This window comes from Schistocerca serialis, chromosome 4 (genome assembly GCF_023864345.2).
Source record: "Schistocerca serialis cubense isolate TAMUIC-IGC-003099 chromosome 4, iqSchSeri2.2, whole genome shotgun sequence".
Lineage (NCBI taxonomy): Eukaryota > Metazoa > Arthropoda > Insecta > Orthoptera > Acrididae > Schistocerca > Schistocerca serialis.
In genome coordinates, this window is record NC_064641.1 from 96,341,157 (window position 1) to 96,358,702 (window position 17,546).

The following is a 17,546-nucleotide window of genomic DNA, read 5'->3' on the forward strand; positions in this document are numbered from 1 at the left end:
CCCACAAGACACAGGATGAATCAAATAAAAGATAGAGGCATTGTTTCTTACTGAGAAAAATGCGAAGGCATCAAAACATATGGACACTAGAAAAATTTACAGCATTGTGGGGCATTAACCTACCGCTGCTTGGGTGCGATTGATGACCTCTACATTTAAACATTTCCTCAACAGCGACGTGTTAGGAGATGTCCAGGTGTTCTGCTTCGATTATTTCTTCATATTGCCGTCATGTATGCGATCACAGTTTCGGTGCTAACGAACCCTTGAATCTGCTGCTCCCACCAAAACTTTCTCTCCTCAGCTCAAACAAGTGATGTCAGTCAATCATTATGGGGTAATCAACAGCTTACCAGTATGGGATGGAGAAGACACCAGCGATATGGGGACACGTACTGTAATAAGCACCGCAGTTGACAGTGCAATCAATTTTAGCAAATTTTTCCAGTTTTTCCACAGTTTCGATATCGACCGATGACACAACAGTATGATCCCCAATTTCTGTATCATCGCTAAACCAACCCTCCACTACTTTACGTGTACCGTTACTAGTTTGCGTTTGTTGATAGATGACTGTGCAGTATGTCCACTCATGGTTAATTCTCAACATATAGTGCATAATTTACAATTACAGTTACCCATCTTTCCTTATGTGGATTGGAGTCATAGAGCATTCTCGCATTCTTAGGAAGAAGTTCGAGATTGAAAGATCCCCACTTCCCCCCTCCCCACACGGTCTCTGACCAACTCTCCCTACAAGACTGCCTTCAATTTAACTTGCAATTTATCAGAAATAGGAGGGTGCTATACTTGCAACAGTCTTAGTCATGGTGCCCATTCAAGTGCACAAGATTCCTGCAGATGTGCGTATGTCGAAGACTTTTGCACCCTGTATCGGTGTACAGCAGGTATGTGAGTGTCGTGGTGATATAACAGACGCTTAAGCAGAAGAAACTTGTGGCTTATGCATGGTGGAGCTCCAGACTGTCAGTTTGAAACTTTTTACGTGAATCAGTTGCGCTATCAATTGTAAAGTATTGCTCTAGTGTCTGGAGTCAATACCAAGTATTCGTAAGATAAAAATGATCGTGGAACATCAATACATGCACTCCTATGGCTACGTAGTTTTGCACTTAAAACACGCTTTAATGCTAGAGCAGCGCAGTTTCCAACCTATTAGTCATGTGGAATGCAATGCTGTTAATATTCAAATCTAAGAAGTATATTTATAGTGCATGACATTCAATCTCCCTTCACGTTTCTCTACGATAAACTATGATGACTAACTGTAAAGTGATTGTACACCAAAGAAAACATCGATTCCTTATAACACAAATACTAAGTAGTTTCCACAGTTGTATGACGCCTGCTGTTTACGAAGTTCAAGCCCAAGTATGGTTCAGAAATTATGCCGTCTTCGCAGCAGTCCTGCAAAATGATCGTCGGCAGCCGAAAATGCATACGAAGACACAGTCACATCTTAAAAGGAAATAAATACCACGACCAGTAGCCAGAGGAGGTGTAACAGTCTTATCGCAGTTTAACACCGCCTCTGGTAATGTTCCTTTTGCTCACAGAACTCATGGTCCGATGTTAGGTAGTATTGCTCATGTTCGGGATAGTGGTGCCGTTTCATCTTGACACCACGTCTTCAGAAAGCCTCCTCTCTCCACTATTAAGGTGTATACATATATAGCGTCAGTCTGCTCTCTTCCTCCTAGAACACAATGTTTTCTTGAGTTTGCTCAGTACTCATTTCATGTTATTTTTCTCTAATTTTATGTATTCTCAGTCAATTTCCGTTATTTTACTAGGCTATCGCGATTTTACATATGTCGTCGTATTTCCCTCAATTTTAACGTATCTCACATCCATTTTTCGTGATTATACTAGGTTTTCCTCGAATTTTACACATTTCACCTCATTTCTCATACTTTTTTCTCAGTTGTCCGTATGCATGTTATCATATTTCTAACATAACCATGTGCTGTTTGATTTTCTACCAGAATATATGCGCATCTAATACAACAGCCTATTAAAAAATCGTAAGACTGGCCCTCTACCAGATGATTTACATACATGCATTTTGGATGTAACGAACGTGAAAATTATAGTAACAATCGCTTCGTACCTGTATGAAACTGAAGATTCGATCTATGTCCAACATGTGAGTCAGAGGTGGAGTATTTTGCATACATCTTCGATCGTCTAGAGGGGTTACTGAAACAGGTTTCTCACAAGTTTCATCATCACACATGAGTTGGAAGTTATCTAATGACTGTTGTATGGAGAGATTTGCTATTAACGATCGCAGTAGACAGTGCTCTAAGTCATACACAGAACATGCAGCTGTATACGAGTCGATTGCAGGTTATAATACACAACTGATAAACCCCGAGGCAGATGGCTTTCTTTCCCACGAAACCATCAAAGACAGCAATTAACTTTCATGTATCACTATTGTCTCAATAGACACACAGTAGAATGCTGTTCAAACTATATAACAACTGTTTGTAAGGTATTTTCTAGCTGACAATTCATGGTTCTGATTTATGGAGAGTACAGAGAACATTCTAGATACTGACTGTTTCTATTCTGTAGCTGTATATTCTGGTCACCCCAGCTGGTAACACAACGCTCTTTAGCTAAGGACGCATTGTAAAAATTTATGAGGTTGTTGCCGATAACTTTGGGGTCACACTTGGTCGTGTGATCCGACATATATAAATTTATTACTCTACATTTGGTGCTCATCCACATTAAACATTCTATTCCAACCGTCTTATCGCTGTTGGCGAAAAAATGACTGATTCCAGAATGAGATTTTCACTCTGCAGCGGAGTGTGCGCTGATATGAAACTACCTGGCGGATTAAAACGGTGTGCCGGACCGAGACTCGAACACGCGAGCTTTGCCTTTCGCGGGCAAGTGCTCTACAAACTGAGCTACCCAAGCACGACTCACGCCCCGTCTCCCAGCTTTACTTCCGCCAGTACCTCGTCTCCTGCTTTCCAAACTTCACAGAAGCTCTCCTGTTCGCAGGACATCTGCAACAATCCCACGTTTTGAGTTCACTCTCATCGATCATCCTCTGCATATTCCCGACTTGGCCCATCTGCTTTTCATCTGTTTTAAAAACTTAGAGAACACCTTCAAGGACTTCACTTTTATAGTGATGAAACGGTCTAAGTCGAAGTGAGTTTGTGGCTTCATCAATCAAATCAAACATTCTATGAAAAGACTAGTCTCTCATTGGGAGAAATTGTTTTCACCACCAGGCTGACTATGTTCAGAAATAAATAGGTAGATCTGAAGAATAAGATTTAGAAAGCTTTCAGAGTTTGCACACAAGCAATTCTGGGGCATTACTTTTCATAAGACCCTGGTAAGACTGGTGGCTGACCTTTACGAACTTGGATGACACCCTTCTGTTAATAAATAGAACGAAAGACCAGTGCAAATGTACAACTGTCTGCACTTTAAATGTACATAATACATCTTTGACAATTTCGGAAATGCCATTTTAGACTTTGTTATGTTGATTTCATAATGGATCCCGGCCCGAAACTAGTCATCGAATGAACAATAAGAAATTAGCAACTTGGACTCGTTTTTCGTTTTACTGATAGCTAACCGGTTGAGGTCATCCTCGCATTTGAAAAGTACATTAAATCTGACACAATCATTTCTTAATATAATATAAACCCTAATAGCTGAAATAACTTTACTTAACATCGTTACAGCCTTATAATCCATTATACAGCCCTAATGTTATCTTCAATAAAAACACACATTGATGAATTTCGAATCAACGAATCTAAAATTCCGTTATCCATGCATGATCTGTCTTGCAGCATACAAGAGTTTTTACGTCAATCGTCTCTATGATGTGGCTTGATATTTTCTACATATGGTTTGCCTTCATCTTTACCTGATTTCCCAGCAATATTAGAGCTCTCAATGTTAATGGTTTCACATAGCGCTTCATTCTCTAAATGAAATTTCTGTATCTTCTTCATCAAATTACAGGATTTTCTGTGTGTTCTGATTAACACCAGGACACCCATCTCATATTTAATGAGGCGAACAATCTTGTTATGACTTTCTTTGCTTTGGTTCTCCTTTGCTTCTAATGTCTGCAATGCCATTTGTATTTTATTTTCCCACGTCAGGATCGTCCTGGGAACATCTCTGATGAGTTTAGCAACTCTAGTTTCAGGTTAATACATGTGCCAAGTTGTAGAAGCACACCCTCAAAATTTTGTAGATATTCTCTTCATCGACTACACTTGTGATTACAGTAGGTCCTACACATATCTTTCATTTCTCTCATTACCCATCCTGCAGGTTTCGAGGCAGGTCTAAATTTTGCAATCAAAACTTGCTCAGTTTTATTTTGATGGAGCATTTCTTCCCTTTCCTTGGATACGAATTGTCGACCATTGTGTGTGCGTATTCTTCTTGGTTTACAGATATTTACAAAGTAATGATTAACCATTTTTGCATTCATTACCTCACTAAAAGTTCTTCATAATTGGTAGAGTTTCGCGTATTTTGGTTCCACTTCCCATTTTACCGAAACTTTTGTAAAATTGCTTCGTGACTTTGGCTCATGCCCCAGGAGACAAATTAGGACTCATTCTTAATTCTGTCTGGTACAATTGGATGCACTGATCCTTGATGTCTGGTTGTCATAATTATCGTCTTTTTGCCAGGCATGACATGCCTGTAGCATTTTTCGCATCTTTCTGCCCATTCCCAAGAATATACGTTCTCATTTCCAATTTTCATTGCATTTATCAGCACCAAACATCTGAAGTGCGTTTACCAAACTGACCTTTTGATTTCATGCTGTAGAGTACACACCTGTTGTCTTGATTCATCATTATGCCTGTATAAAGTATTGTTATGTATCAAATTGTGTTTGCAAAGAATCTCGCCACCTGCACAATCAAATTTGATCCTAGCAAACTTTAGTGGCTGATCCAAGTTCTGTTCAAGCCGTATATCCTTTTTTAGGCTCTTCATATAAGCCTCATGGGAAACTCTTCTCATTAGAATGATTTGCAAGATATTTCCTAGAGGGCTCTTCACACTAATGTTTAGAACACCTGGTGGCATTCTAGATAATGCATTTGGGACAATGTTTTGACTTCCTTCTCTACAAATAACCACAAATCGGTATTCCTGGAGTGGAAGAGCCAATACAGTTAGCCTTCTATGAAACAATTTGCTTTCGAGTAAGAGAAAGAGGGTCTTATGGTCCATCACAACCTTCCGTGTTCTGCCTGCTAGGTTATGCCGTAATTTATTAAGTTCCAAAGTGATTACTAACGCTTCTTGCTCTGTAATTGTATGCTGGCATTTCCACTTTTCGTTGCTCAGCATCCAGAGACTGTGGTTTCTATTTCCTCTTCCATAAAGTCATCTAATTGATAAAGATACACACTGAGACCATAGCCTGATGAGTCACATGCCATGTACAAATTTTTATTTAAATCTAGGTGCTATAAGATACTTGGACTGCGCAATCCAAGTCTCACTGACTGCAAAGTCTCATTGACAGTCTTCAGTCTGCAGTAGCACTTTGTTATTCATAGTTCCGTTAGTGAGGGTTATTCAGTGACTGATCCCAAATGAGTTTTCTATAGAATGTGGCTAAATCGAGAAATGGCCTTAATGGCTTTAGGTCTAGGAAAAAATTTTTTGGCTTGTAATTTTGCCTCATCCAATTTAATCTCTCGTTCATGAGTATAAATATGGTCCTGTAAATAAATTCTGTCCTTCCCTAATTCTGGTTTTCCTATGTTCAAAGTCTCACCAGCTCGTTCTAAACCAGTTACGATGCCCTTTCTCCACGTACTTCCCACATATTTGTAGCTGTGAGGATGCCACTGACTTAAGAAGTAAATTTTTTTTTTTTAAATTATTCTTCTACTACCTCGTCTTATGATATGATGCAGGCTGAGGTTGAAATACTTAGACCAAAAAGCAGTGGACAGCAATGGTAGTGTTTGCTTTCATACAGAATGGCTGTTCACTGCCTAGAATCTGTGTAATTGAACGTGTCAATAACTATATTTCAAATCTATACTGCTCAATGTCATGCTTCTCCATACTTTCCAAGCAGTGATTTAGGTTCTGAGGTATATCTCTCAGTGGTAACACTATTTTGTTTTTTGGTCTGGTGTATAACACTATTTTAACGTCACCATTCCTTTTCTCTAAGACAAACATTGGCTTGTTGTATTGTCTTATTAATGTTTCAATAATTCTCATCTTCAACATGTTTTTAATTTCCTTGTCCGTAACTTCTTGTTTTTCCTGTGGAATAGCGTAAGGTCTCCCAATGAAAGGATCGTGCTCCTTTACTTCTAACTTACATTCTGCTTTCTTGCCTGTATCTGCTTTATATATAAAAAAATTTCTGTGGCCCCTCAAAATTTCAACGAGACTTTTGATATCATTCCATCCCTGGTGTCGTAACCAAGTTCTTTTCTTTTTAAGTGCTTGTTCAGGCTCCTCTTCTTTAATCTGGTTTTCCAATAACCACTGTTTCTGTTCAATCCTGCAGTGTCAACCCTGTGTGCATGTTGCAGCACAATCTGTCATTCCATCGCGAAGCAAAATCTTATTGCTTCTGTTACTTCTTGTGGTGCCATGGGCATTTAAATGCAATAACATACTTTTTTCCCTTCACTAGAAACCTTCACACTTCCATTACCAATGTTCAAGCGAACCTGCTGTTTCACCAACCATTCTACACTAAATATCATGGATACTCCAAGACCAGACACCACCACCTGTCCCAAGTTTTCGTAAATTCCCTCATTGATCTTTACAGCAATCAAACAGTAGTACTGTTCGTATCTACAACGCCTACAGTGCATATACGATTCCCTGAAAAATTCGATGTTTTCTTTTCTCGTTCTAACTATTTTGAATACAGTTTTGCGACATTACCCTTAATGAGATTTTCTGAATCTAAGAGAATGTCATATCTCACGTCGAAGACCTCTCATTCTGTATGGGGTTTCACAAAAAATGGTTCAAATGGCTCTGAGCACTATGGGACTTAACTTCTGAGGTCAGTCCCCTAGAAGTTAGAACTACTTAAATCTAACTAACCTAAGCACGTCACCCACATTCATGCCCGAGGCTGGATTCGAACCTGCGACCGTAGCGGTCGTGCGGTTCCAGATTGTAGTGCCTAGAACCGCTCCGCCACCCCGGTCTGCGGGGTTTCACAGCTTCCTCGGAAACACTTCCATCTTCCCACAGTAGATCATCCACTAGTTCGTATCTCTGCTCCACCTTTCGAATTGTTAGTATGTGTAGTTCTATCTCTTCATCGGATCAGATCAGGAATCGATGACAGTTTTCCTTGCGTCGCTCACTCTACAGTACGCGATATTCACTGTTTACATGTTGTTCCGTCTCGACCAGTACATTAAACACTGGCGCACGCGCTCAGCGTCACGATAACTGGCGGTAACACCTCTGTCCCTGCAGTAACTGTATCTTCCTCTGAATCAGGGGCAACGCGGGCCTATGTTACTAGCGATCGACCTTTGTTATCATAGGTTCTGTCATCATTTATGCTTTCCCGGTGATTCTTCCAGCGTTTCTCGGTTTTCTTTTGCTTCGTGCAGATTCCAGTTCGTGTGTTCCTCTAACGTGTCCAGCTGTCCTAAAGCTGATTTAACCGCATCTGCATCATCTTTCGGTATGGCTAACAGTTTCTCCTGTTTTGCCACCGGTAACTTACGGTGATGTCATTGGCTCTATGCTTACCGGTTTATCTAAGAACAATTTCTGTCCATGCAGTTCTAGAAAAAACCATTTTAGAAGAAAGGAGGAGGAAAGATTGGATTTAACGTCCCGTCGACATCGACGTTATTAGAGATGGAGCACAAGCTCGGAATGTCTCTAGGATGGAGAAGGAAATTGGCCGTGCACTCTCAAAGGAACCATCCCGGCATTTGCCTGGAGCGGTTTAGGGAAATCACGAAACATTTCAGACTTCAGTCACGTTCGTAGTTATACTTCCTGTTTCAATGCAGATGGATCAGTACCTCATTTTGCTTTCTGACTGACCAGTACTGACTTAAGAATTCGTTTTAGAATTCTGCACATGTTTCACATTTCCGGTCATTCCTCACCCCTAACGTGGCTGCTTGTCCTTTCATTACTGACGTCATAAACCTTATCTTTCTCTGGTGATCCCACAGCTCTGGAAACGCGGCCTTAAACTGATCCAGCCAGGAAGTCATATAGATTCTAATTCGCAATTTGACTATTCCTAAAATTTGCGATGTTGAGAAACCCTTCCACATTCTATATTTCTATGAGACTACTCCCAGCTATGCCATTACCGAACAGTTATATGACCTTGTTTTCCCGCTGCTGTCCTACTTCTTGTTTCACTGTTCCTACATGAGCATACGCTCCATGCAGACTTTCTGCTCCGAATCAATACATAAAACTCCTTAGCCTAACTTCTGTATTTGTTCCATGTCTGTCGCTACATCACCTATGTTTCTGGCAACCAACTTATATCGCTCGTCGCAAATTTCGCTTTGAGGATTAATACACTCCTGGAAATGGAAAAAAGAACACATTGACACCAGTGTGTCAGACCCACCATACTTGCTCCGGACACTGCGAGAGGGCTGTACAAGCAATGATCACACGCACGGCACAGCGGACACACCAGGAACCGCGGTGTTGGCCGTCGAATGGCGCTAGCTGCGCAGCATTTGTGCACCGCCGCCGTCAGTGTCAGCCAGTTTGCCGTGGCATACGGAGCTCCATCGCAGTCTTTAACACTGGTAGCATGCCGCGACAGCGTGGACGTGAACCGTATGTGCAGTTGACGGACTTTGAGCGAGGGCGTATAGTGGCCATGCGGGAGGCCGGGTGGACGTACCGCCGAATTGCTCAACACGTGGGGCGTGAGGTCTCCACAGTACATCGATGATGTCGCCAGTGGTCGGCGGAAGGTGCACGTGCCCGTCGACCTGGGACCGGACCGCAGCGACGCACTGATGCACGCCAAGACCGTAGGATCCTACGCAGTGCCGTAGGGGACCGCACCGCCACTTCCCAGCAAATTAGGGACACTGTTGCTCCTGGGGTATCGGCGAGGACCATTCGCAACCGTCTCCATGAAGCTGGGCTACGGTCCCGCACACCGTTAGATCGTCTTCCGCTCACGCCCCAACATCGTGCAGCCCGCCTCCAGTGGTGTCGCGACAGGCGTGAATGGAGGGACGAATGGAGACGTGTCGTCTTCAGCGATGAGAGTCGCTTCTGCCTTGGTGCCACTGATGGTCGTATGCGTGTTTGGCGCCGTGCAGGTGAGCGCCACAATCAGGACTGCATACGACCGAGGCACACAGGGCCAACACCCGGCATCATGGTGTGGGGAGCTATCTCCTACACTGGCCGTACACCAATGGTGATCGTCGAGGGGACACTGAATAGTGCACGGTACATCCAAACCGTCATCGAACCCATCGTTCTACCATTCCTAGACCGGCAAGGGAACTTGCTGTTCCAACAGAACAATGCACGTCCGCATGTATCCCGTGCCACCCAACGTGCTCTAGAAGGTGTAAGTCAACTACCCTGGCCAGCAAGATCTCCGGATCTGTCCCCCATTGAGCATGTTTGGGACTGGTTGAAGCGTCGTCTCACGCGGTCTGCACGTCCAGCACGAACGCTGGTCCAACTGAGGCGCCAGGTGGAAATGGCATGGCAAGCCGTTCCACAGGACTACATCCAGCATCTCTACGATCGTCTCCATGGGAGAATAGCAGCCTGCATTGCTGCGAAAGGTGGATATACACTGTACTAGTGCTGACATTGTGCATGCTGTGTTGCCTGTGTCTATGTGCCTGTGGTTCTGTCAGTGTGATCATGTGATGTATCTGACCCCAGGAATGTGTCAATAAAGTTTCCCCTTCCTGGGACAATGAATTCACGGTGTTCTTATTTCAATTTCCAGGAGTGTACTTACTGAAACTTCATTTATCTTCTTTTTACATTATTTTTGTACCTTCTGGCTCTCTCCTTTGAGCATTTCTGTGACTTGTAATGTCTGACACAGTACTAGTTAAAGCCTGTGCTATGGTAAGTGAGCGGGATTCACCTTATGAGAAAGGATTTTTGCATAGATATCGACCGTTTGTATCTAAATGGTGGCAAATCAGACTTACATCCATAACCATGATCTGTCAAGTAAATTCGAATTGCAATTACACGTCAGGATGGATCAAAAGCAAACCAGAAAATGCTACCAATGTGACAATAATACGGTCGCCTGCCTAATCAGGCATTAACTGAGTTTCTTCCCTGTACAACTTGGTATATATTCATACAAAACAACAAGTTGTAACACTGATAACATAGTAGAATTTTAGAACCCGAAACTCTATTGAACTGATAGTTTCACATTCTGTACTGATATGGAAAATCATGAATACATAACACTACATTATAATGTTTACTACAAAACTTTATACTGTCTATTAATCTGATTAAAATCAGGCTTAGATTACCCTAGAAATTGTACTTACGAGCCACACACAAAATGTCAATTTTGATAAAGATAAAACACTGATAAATTTTGACTTTTATATTGACTTTAACTTTTGCTGGTCAAACAAATTTAGAAAAATTCAGAATTCAAATGAATGAGGGGGGGGGGGGGCACTGAAACTGTTATGATCGCTGTATTTTAAAAAAAGGTGATTACTGAATTTATTATTCGTTCAACATTTCCAGTACATAAGTTACTACTCTTTTCATCTTATTTACTGCTCATTTAAATACCTTTAAATCTGTCTCGAAATAATAAACTTAATTACTACGTCAATACTTGAGTTACCTTTCGACTTCGTTAGACCTTCGCTATTCATTTACTGGTTCATTAACAAAACATTTCTTTCAACACCATTCTAATATACATAGTTCTGGAAATAATTATTATTAACACAATTTTTAATTTTCATTTCGAGACACTCGGATTGCACAACGTTTGGAAAGGACCCCGTCTAGGTTAGTTGTGAGGATAATTAAATGATGGAAAAGTTCTGGTAAAATTTAGGTTATTGTTGCACCAAACAAACACAGTTCACTCTCTGATCCATACGAATACAGTACTAAAAGTTTCAACCTGCTAGAATCGATGCGGCGTTTGGCGGACGGCAAGATGGCGAGGCACAGAGCACACATACAACCACAGCTATGGCTCTTGACGTATCGGCACTTTAATGCTTCTTGGCGTCGCAATACCTTTCCATTTAGTGCCTATGGAATTTTGCTATTCTGTGTGAGCGTTGGAACGGCATACCCGAGGCTCAGTGAAGCTACGTCTTCCAGGAGAGCCTCCTCGCTCCAGAAGGTGTTGCTCAAACCAATGCCAAACTCCGACTACTATTACTGAGCCCGTTGTGCCGTGCAGTGCCCGCGTGCATTTTCCCGCGCTCGCCTGCCATCCACCTTCTACCGCTCCCTTACAGACAGGGTATTCACCCGAGGTTTTGCATTCTACATATCCTAACATATTGCCTACGTATGGACCAGACGCACAGATACAATTTTTACCATCTTACAACAGTTTCAACATTTGTTACATTTCAATTCTATTAGAATATTACTTGACATTTGACATAAACATTAATATTCACATTGAAACTTATTTACAGTTTTCTTAACATAATGGCATGAAACAAAAAGAAATTAAATCAGAACATCAATTACACAAGTTTATCGTAAAATCAGATGAAAAGCATTTCTTACATGTACAGTAGTACACAGTCGTTGTTGTTACAGACTCTCCAGATTAGCTTCTTGTTACTGGAGCCTTTTTGAATCCCTACAATGTGATCTTGTCGTTATTCTATCTGATATCTTCACTATCCTGTTCACTCTCTTCCTTGACCTCTGTCACTGGTTCTTCTTGGCCTTCTCATTTTCAGTTCTGCCTTGTTTGATATATTTCTTACATTTCTTTACTAGCTTTTTCTGTGCCCTCTCAGTTTCAGTTCTACGTTTTTTAATATCTCTCTTATCTTTTCTAAAATTTTTGCCACATTTCTTCTGAGGATGATCAGTTACCTTTCTGCTTTGTTTAGTATCTTCCTGTTGTAACCGCGACAGGAACAGTCGCGGAGTGGCAGCTAACGAAAAGACGGCGGTACCAAACGGGAGCGGCATGCGAACAAAGAAGATGGACGAACGGAAATGGAAAGACAAGCACGATGACAGACAACCGAGCAAGACACCAAGATCAACAACAAAGTATTAAGCGACGGGGTCACAAGAAATAACCTCACGAAATCAAAACAACGTCCACTCGTAAACGGGAAGTAAGCACCCGCAACGTAAACACGATGGCTGTAAGGGAGATACCAACCAACTCAAAGCGTATACCAGACTGCCTCACTGAGTGAGAGGCAGCCGCCTAAATACACGGCAGGGTATGTTGCTATTCGCCGCTGGGACCACGTGCTCCACAGTGGCGCCCTCATGAATAGACTCGGGGCCAGGAGCACGTGCAGCCACTGCGCACGGCGCGACTGCTGCAGAGACCAGTAGCGGTCATCGAGTTCCAAGCCGTCTGGCGCGGATTCGAAACCCGCAGCGCTCGGTGCCAGAATTCCTTAAGTTCAATTCTACTCCTTTTCTTATTTTCCTTAAGCTTCTTTTTAGTTTGCTCGTTAGATGTCAAAATCCGATTAGGTAAAGCATGCAAGTCTAATGTCTGAACTTGTCCTTTTTTGACCATATAGTAATCTACAATCAAATCTACAATTGAATTTCCTACAGCGTCTATACCCATACTATTATCGATTGACTCCCCATTGTCAGCCATCTCAGTATCACAATTAAACGATGCCACTAAGTAGGAGCCATCTAGCATCGTCTACCACTTCTGTGTTCCCTTCCTTAGATCTACATACTTCCTCAGCTTCATATTTAAACAGTCTGATGGAACTTCAAATTATTAGTGTCTTGTACACTTTACAAGGCTGCACTGGTGACACACTAAATCATAATATTTCTTTAGATCACATTCACACCAATTCGCTGCTACCCGCCAAAGTGTTGTTCGTGGCAATGGAATGAATTCAACCTTTCCGTTGACACGGCACAGAAGATTCGCGGGGGTGTTAACTCGTATTTCTCCCGATTCTATTTCACCTCGTATATTTCGCGAATCACCAGCACCGTTACATGATGTGCACTTAAAAAAGCTCACCATTAAATACACTTTTCTCACGATTTTAACATGTCGTCGCGAGACAGTTCTTCAGCGATTCCGTCGTGTTAGCCAGTCGACTACAAACTAATTTGTGTTGTTCTTTCTATTCCCTCCTACCATTTCCAAACTTGCGCCAAACAAAAGCAAAACAAGGTGCGCCGATGCAATTGTCGATTTCGGCGATGACAGCAGCTTGTATGCTTACACAGTGTCAACAATTTTGTTACCTGCCTAGTTTTTCAGGCATCTTATCATGCATTTCAATAGATCTGGACCTTTCAAAATACCAAAAAGGAAACTCTCACATCAAGTTTGTATTAATTATTAATTTATTGATTGTTTTAGTGTTCCCTGCTGTCTACTGCAGTGTACTGCTATGATAAGGAAAGTGTCAATCGATTTAATATGCAATGAATTTTCAGAGTGCAAATTTGGACATCTGTTTACCATTTAAAATATTGATATACATGTTTATCTTAATCTGTTTTTAACAGAACTGCTGGAAGAATTCAGAAATTCATGATGGATTAGAGAGTGTTATCAATCAAAAATTATTTCATTCGTTTTCAAATTGGTATGCAATCTGTCACTAATAGTCAAATATTTTAATAGCTACCTACTTTGCACCCTTCTTGTTAAGAGTGAGGAAAATTTATAATTAGTACAGACCATTTTTTGTTGTACTACGTTTATGAGTATACCTTAAAAAGTATGACTGCAATAAACTTGATCATAAATTAAACATACTGTGTGAATGAAGTTAGTATGATTGGTTTTTTAAAGATACGTCGTGTAACATTCGAGGAATATAGCAGACATCGCCTTGTAGCACTTGTTGTAGAATTAAAACTTCATGTCCACAGGCGCAATTACTTCATGTTTCGGATTACCGCTAACACAGAGTGTACAAAGAGATTCATTTTAATTTACAAGATTAAGACTTCTACAGGAATGAAGACAATAACATGGGTAAGATTTAGCTTACACATTGAACTACAAAGATTTTACAAGAGGATCTTTTGTTCACACCTTGTAACCTCCCCACCGTAATTTTGAAAGAAAAAAAAGACAATACTTAATAGAAATGGGAGCCGAGTGTAACCTCCCCACAATAATTTTACAAGAATGACAATATTATTTAAGAATGCCAATGGACATTGCTCTATGCGTAACCTGCCCACAATGAAATGTACTGACAATGGCAACAAAAATGTGAAATTCGCAATCTGACTCAAATATAAATTCTTCACAAAAATTAAAGTCCATTCAGTGATAAGAAAATTCAATTAAACCGAAACATCGGTCTTTGGCCCTGTGTAAAACAATCATAATTAAAGTCTTACCTCAGAATAACTGGATGTCAAATTTCTGCTCTTATTTCTGCGCACGGCTTGGAGGAACTGCATTGCAAATAATAATATTCCTTTTTTTTTGTGAATTTACTGAAATTTTTCTTCAAAAGAAGTGGAATGAAATGGGAAGTGCAACGAAATCTTTAGTTCAATAACAAATAAAATTTTTGAAAAATGCTTTTGAAATCAAAATTATTATTGGGGGACTTGTTAGAGATTGATTACAATAAATAAGTTTTACATTGTCTAATGATTATATTAATTAACAGTGTACCTCATTCAGCATCTTGACCAGTGTTGCCGACCGCCTACATCACACAACCGCACTGGGCTGCTACTACTGACCGACCGCTCTGCATGACGACTATTAGCGTACTGCACTGCACGACTACACAGAGCTACAGACTCGCAACGACTGACAACAGAGTACTGAGAACCGCTCGCAACACTCGCGCGGTCAAGCGCAAACTCTTTGGTCACAGATGCTACAATGCCTCGCCATCGCTGCTATGTTACATACGTGTTTCATAACCCTCCACTGGGGGGGCAAAAATTTGGCAGCGATGGTGGGTCATTTGGACTTGCCAAGCGCGGCAAAATTTTTCTTTAATTAACAAAATTCTACAACTTAGTGAATATTTAAATGTTGTGCACACGCACTAAGTACAAAATATATCAGACAAAGACAAAATGTGAATACAAAACATAGTAGCAAATCAGAAAAAATGCATATACAAATTATTTGACAGATAACAAAGTGCACAGGCACTGAAAAAATTCTTTAGCATATCCAGAACAAATAAACAGACTGGTAAGAACAAATATCATGATGACAAGTGACATAAGTGTACTCGCATTGGAGTACAGCGAATCGAAAAATGTATAACCTATGAACATAAATGATGTTACCAAAAAATTTTTTCTTTATGTGACAAGAATCAGGATAGGAAAGGGAAGGATTGCATCATGGTTGTAGCACTTTAGATTGCACACAGCTGTTCTGAAAGTCCATATCCTTCCACAGAAGTACAACACCAAGTGACACAACTTGAAGTTCTTTTCCCATCAGAATTTATCAGTGTAGCCAAGACACTGAACTGTCGTAGTAATGTTCCATGTTTTCATTTTGGCAGTACCTTGCGTACACCAAACAGTGGGACCATAATAATGTCTTCATCGCTCATGGTGGTGGACAGCATGTCGTGTCAACACCACACTCTTACAAGGCACACCAACGTAGAATTAGTGCAAAACCAAATATAGTGCTCCATGATCACTAGGATAAACAGGACAAATGGACATTGCAATGATTCAGGGTAGTTAGCTCATGAGGTGAAGGACATTATGTCACATACCATTGCCAATTACAGTCTTCATTAGTAGTTTGCGGCATTCATAGCCCAGTTATTGAACATTTCTGTACCAAGTATGCAGTATTACAGAAAAATGTTCATTAATTGTTTTACATAGAATCAGTAACCTTCTTTTCCTGGTTACAAAGTATTATGAAATAATCGCATTCTTTTCAGTTACAGAGTATTTGTCTAATTACAGTTAATTAATCATTTGTCTAATTACAGTTAATTAATCATTTGTCGTTAATTAATCATTTGTCATTCTAATATAGTAAGAATTATTAGTCTACTCCTAATTACAAAGCATTATTAAACAGTCACATTCATTTCCAATTACAAAGTATGAACATTGAAAACAAGAGTTAATTAATGGCATAATTAATAACAATTCGTGGAGTGACATTAATTATTGGCACTCAGTGGCCAGCAAGTATTGAATAGAATCATCATTCAGTATTATTCAGATTATTACGAAGTCATTATTAAAAATCAGTTAATTACAGTCATAGCATTAATAATCATGGGCATTACAAGTACTCATTACAATAAACAGTGTTCCTCATTCAGTAGTATTCAGATCATTACAAAGTCATTATTAAAATCAGTTAATTACAATCAAAGCATTAATAATCACAGGCACTATAAGTAGTCTCATTACAATAAACAGTGTTCCTCATTCAGTAATATTCCGATCATTACAAAGTCATTATTAAAAATCAGCTAGTTACAATCAAAGCATTAATAATCACAGGCATTATAGGTAGTCTCATTACAATAAAACATTGTTCCTCATTCAGTCAGATCATTACGAAGTCATTATTAAAAATCAGCTAATTAGTCATAGCATTAATAATCATGGGCATTATAAGTAGTCTCATTACAATAAACAGTGTTCCTCATTCAGTAGTATTCAGATCATTACCAAGTCATTATTAAAATCAGTTAATTACAATCAAAGCATTAATAATCACAGGCATTATAAGTAGTCTCATTACAATAAACAGTGGCAGTTATTAGCTAGTGACAAAGCATTATCTTAAATATATACCTTTTTTTTTTGTCTCATTAAGAAGTCATTACTCAAGTGACGTACTATTCAGAGCTAATCAGTATTATTCAGAATTTTTTTTAAACTGGTATCACTACTTGGGATTGGTAATACATTTTTTTGTTAGCAATGCATTGCGTTGGGATCGATAATTAATTGCTGAAACATAACACTATTTGCTTTTGACCTATTGCAGCAAATGAGGATAGGTAACGTCATTCGTCATCAGTCAGCTGTACCAAGGTTATGTAACAAGGCAGTATATATGATCACATTTATAAATGATAAACACAAATGGGTAAAAATACAAAAAAAATGCAAGTACTAGAACAGGTATAATAAGTAACAGGTTTAGCAAGTATCATGAAAAGCTTCTCCTGGAAAAAATACAAAATGGATTATTGACCTGAAAGAAGAAACGCACACTATGCTGAAAAGTAGTGAACGTCGAATTAACAGGTAGTGAAATGTGTATAAAAATGTGTTCCATAGCTGTCCTTTCCAAAACTTTCCGTCATCCT